Source organism: Colobus angolensis, unplaced genomic scaffold (genome assembly GCF_000951035.1).
Source record: "Colobus angolensis palliatus isolate OR3802 unplaced genomic scaffold, Cang.pa_1.0 Scaffold199, whole genome shotgun sequence".
Classification (NCBI taxonomy): Eukaryota; Metazoa; Chordata; class Mammalia; order Primates; family Cercopithecidae; genus Colobus; species Colobus angolensis.
In genome coordinates, this window is record NW_012115143.1 from 1,254,898 (window position 1) to 1,259,892 (window position 4,995).

Genomic DNA, 4,995 nt, shown 5'->3' on the forward strand with positions numbered 1-4,995 from the left:
ACTCCAAATCTCAGGCCCTAAACGTGACAGGGGCTGCAAGTTGCGAGATGCTCATGGGCTGTTTTGATAATAGAACACGTGTGTCTGGAATGTATCTGTGTGAAAGAGATAAGGAAGTAGAATTTGTTGGTGAAAAACAAATGTCTTAAAAGTAGAAGCTGGGGCCCCAACTCTTCCAAGCCTACCTGGTCTGGGACCCTCCACCAGAGAAGGTTGGGAACTATCTTGGAACTCAGGCCCTATGTCTTTTCAATTTTTCCTTCTTTAGTTCCTGAAAAGACAAGACAAGGATCTCATATTTGGCCTTACCTGGGCTTGTAAAACTGTGTTACTAGCAGCACTCTCAGGGCAGCTGTATTTGCTGCATATACCTGAGATGTCTATAGAATGATATAAAACACATGGCAAAAAATATTGGTTGCCTGTGGGGAGGGGATCTGGGCAGTGGGGTAGAAAGGTCTGACAACATTTTGAGTTGGTGACGATTTAGGAAAATAGTTACTCTCTTCTAATACTAGTGGGAGTGCAGATTTAAATTGGTGCAGCCTTGGCTGGGCGCAGTGGCTCATGCCTGTAATCCCAGCACTTTGGGATGTGGGTGAATCACTTGAGGTCAGGAGTTCGAAACCAGCCAGGCCAACGTGGTGAAACCCAGTCTCTACTAAAAATACAATCATTAGCCAGACATGGTGGTGTGCACCTGTAATCTCAGTTACTCGGAAGACTGAGACATGAGAATCGCTTGAACCTGGTGGGTGGAGGTTGCAGTTAACCAAGATCATGCCACTGCATTCCAGCCTTGATAACAGAGCAAGACTTTGTCTCAAAAAAATAGAAATAAATAAATAAATAATAAATTGCTGCAGCCTCTCCAAATTGGTGCAGCCTTTATGGACAGTGTTAGTCAGACTGGGTGGCTTAAACAACAGATATTTATGTTCTCACCCTTCTGTAGGATGGAAGTTCAAGATCAGGGCCTTTACGCTTGGTGTCTGGTGAAGGCTGTCTTCCTCACACGCCCTCTTCTCTGCGTCCATGCGGAAAGAGAAAGATCTCTGGTGTCTTCTCCTTTTCCTCTTCTTATAAGGACATCATTCCTATTGGACTGAAGTCCGTTCTTATGACCCCACTTCACCTTTATTACCTTCCTGTAGGTCCCATCTCCAAATACTGTCTGTCGCATTGGGGGCTAGTGCTTCAACATATGAATTTTTGGGGAGGACACAATTCAGTCCAGAACAGAGAGAAATTAAGTAGTTTCTACCAAAACTTTAAATGTCTATACTTTTTGCTGCTCTGCCTATGGATTATCCATTCTTTATTCCTTTACTTTCTTAATAAACTTGCTCTCACTTAAAAAAAAGTCTATACTTTTGCTTCAGTCATTCTACTTCTAGGTATTTATCATACAAATGATCAAACAGGTGTAAAATAAGATTTATACAAGTATATTCAAGGCGTTGATATTTATAATAGCCGAAGACTAGAAACTACCTAAACATCCATGCATAGGGTACTGGGTAGATAAATTATGGGACATGCATTCAATAAAATACATAAAGGTGTAAAAGAATGAAGTAGCTCTATATAAAAGGATGTGGAACAATCTCCAAGCTTGATTTGTTTGTTCATTTGTTTTGAGACAGGGTCTTGCTCTGTCACCCAGGCTGGCATGCAGTGGTACAATCATGACTCACTGCAGCCTCAACCTTCTGGGCTCAAATGATCCTCCCACTTCAGCTTTCAGAGTAGCTGGGACTATAGGCACGTGCCACCTATATCTGGCTAATTTTTTATTTTTTGTAGAGATGGGATCCCACTATGTTTCCCAGGCTGATCCTGAACTCTGGGGCTCAAGTGATCCCCCAGCTTTGGCGTCCCAAAGTGTTGGGATTACAGGCATGAGTCACCGCGCCCAGCCCAGGCTGTATTGTTAAGTGGAATAAGTGAGGTAGAGAACGAACAGTGTGAATAGTATGCTATCTTTGTGTAAAGGGTATGTGTGTGTGGGGAGAATATATATGAATTTGCTTTTGTTTATATAGACTATTTCTAGAAAATTATTGCTTCTAGATAAACTCAGTGCCTAGGGACAAGGCTTTTTTCTATATACCCTTTGTATCTTTGTGCCCTGAACATACATTTATATGTTAATACTTTTAAAGTAACAAAAACTGTGAGGGGAAAGAAAAGTCTGGCTGAAAGAACTGTTTTCACCACAGAGAACCCTTCACCTGGGAGGGCAATGAGGGGGGTTGTGGGCTGGTCTCCCTTTGGGGAATGTGTTCTCCTTCTGGTACTAGCAAAGAGAATCTTCTCTTTCCTGGCACAGTTCCCATGAGAGCTCCACAGAGATCCAGTCTCTGGCAGTATTTCAGTCGGGGCACTTTTTGAGGAGCCCATGATGAGACAGATGCTGCTGCATTTGGGTTGGGCTGGGGAAAAGCGAGTGGGAGATGTAAGGAGGATGGAGGAAGGGGGTGACCAGAAAGGTCTGTCCCACAGCACCCACACCTTTCTATTCTCCAGCCTCTGGCAGAAAAACAACCCCTTAGCTGGTGTGGATTCAAGAAGGATCTGTTTATTTATTTGTGAAACAAATACTTACAGAGCACTGTCATGCACCAGGAACTGTGTTAGGTACCGGCAGGTGCCGCCGGGAACTGTGTTAGGTACTGGTATCTATCGTCAGGAACTGTGTTAGGTGCCGGCAGGTGCCGCCGGGAACTGTGTTAGGTACTGGTATCTATCATCAGGAATTGCGTTAGGTAGCGGCAGGTGCCGTCGGAAACTGCGTTAAGTACCGGTAGGTGCCGCCGGGAACTGCGTTAGGTACCGGCAGGTGCCGCCGAGAACTGCGTTAGGTGCCGGCAGGTGCTGTTGGGAACTGCATTAGGTGCCGGCAGGTGCTGTCGGGAACTGTTAGGAACCGGGTTAGGTACAGCAGTAAATTAGATAGACGCGTCCCTGCCACCGAGGAGCTTCTATTCCAGCAGGGGGAGACAAACAATACTAAGCGCATACATCATTAGCTATTTCTCTGTAGTGTGCTAAATGCTGTAAAAGAGAAGTTTGAGTGCTCTCGGACCTAGGTGTCTCGGTCAGGGTAGGCTTCTCTTAGAAGGTGATATTTAAGCTGAGAAACTGGGAAGATAAACAGGAGTTAGCTGGGTAATAGGAAAAGGGTTGGCGCCAGAGGAGAGAAAACAGCATGTGCACAGGCTCTAAGGCAGGAAGCAACTGAAAGCAGTCAGTGGGCCTGCATCACAGAGAGAGATGGGGAGAGGTAAGGCAAGGGCTAAATCTTGCAGAGTTGAGGTGAGAATTTTGGATTTTATCCTCAGAGCAATGAGAAGCCATTGAATGATATTTGAAGCAAGGGAGTAACACAATCAGATTTGCATTTTTTAAATACTGGGTAATATGGGGGAAATGATTTAGAGGGGGCAAAAAGGGAAGAGAGATGACAAATAAGAGACTAGAGTAATGGCTCAGGTGAAAGATGATGGTGGTCTACTCTGGGGGGTGTTAGTGAAGATAGACATAGGCTGGTCATGGTGGCTCACACCTGTAATCCCAGCACTTTGGGAGGCCAAGACAGGCAGATCACCTGAGGTCAGGAGTTCGAGACCAGCCTGGCCAACACAGCGAAACCCCATCTCTACTAAAAATACAAAAATTAGCTGGGTGTGCTGGCCCGTGCCTGTAATCCTAGCTACTCAGGAGGCTGAGGCAGGAGAGTTGCTTGAACCTAGAAGGTGGAGGTTGCAGTGAACCAAGATCACGCCACTGCACTCCAGCCTGGGCCACAGAGTGAGACTCCATCTCAATAAAAAATAAAAAAAAAAAGATAGACATGGACAGATTTGACGGAGATGTAGGTGAAATGGCTATGGCATGCTAATGGACAGAACATCAGGTGGAGGGCAGAGAAGAAAAGATATTCAACATGACTCCCAGGTGCAAATAAGTTAATTATGCTGGCACATTGCTTTACAAAGAACTTTTGCATACATTATCTTGTATGATCTGAACGTCAATCTTGTAAACTACATTAAGGGATCATTATTCCAATTTTACTGATGAGAAAATAGGTTCAGAGGGTTAACATTTATTTTAGTGAATGTAAGATCAATTAATATACTGCCTCATTCCAGAAAGAATGTAAGACTAACAATGAAATATGGTATTGCAGAAGAGCACATTAAAATGATGCAAATGATGAAAGAACAAAGAAGGAGCCCAAACAGAGCCAAGGAGGAGGCTAAAAGTGCACAGTATAGCCTACCTATGTGTTCCACACACAAGAAACGTACCTCTAAGCTCCAGAAGGGAGGGTTTCCCAACATCTCACAGCTTATCGTAAAGCCTAGACTCCAACTGAGGTCTTCCAACTCATACCCCACACATTTGATTTCACATTAGCCTTGATCCAAGCCACCGCTGAGAAGGTCTCTCTATTCAGCCTTCTTTTAAAATCTCTCAAGAATTTCTGTATCTAAATACAGCAGACTACCTTGTGAACATCCTCTCTATTGGGAAGAATTAGAAAAGTTGGATGAAATGTTTAAAATATCTCTTTGAAGGCATCAAGGCAGTGAGGACTTGAAGGATCAAGATCTTGGGGAGAAGAAGAGCAGAGAGTGAACTTGACACTGGCTGCCACTCTTCCATCTGGGGCATTTGCCCATTTGTAATTGGCAGATAAGAGCCTGAGAATCTGGCAGGCTAGCAGGGTTTGAGTTTGAGGGTCATCAAGGATGAGGGGCCCCAATAAATACCCCAGGCTTTCTGTTGGGACTGCAGAAGGGCTATACCCCAGGAGTTGAGGTAAGTAGGAAATAGACTAATCCTTATAAAAGGCTGAAGTCGGCTGGGCATGGTGGCTCACACCTGTAATCCCGGTACTTTGGGAGGCTAAGGCAGGCAGATCACCTGAGGTTGGGTGTTTGAGACCACCCTGACCAACATGGAGAAACCCTGTCTCTACTAAAA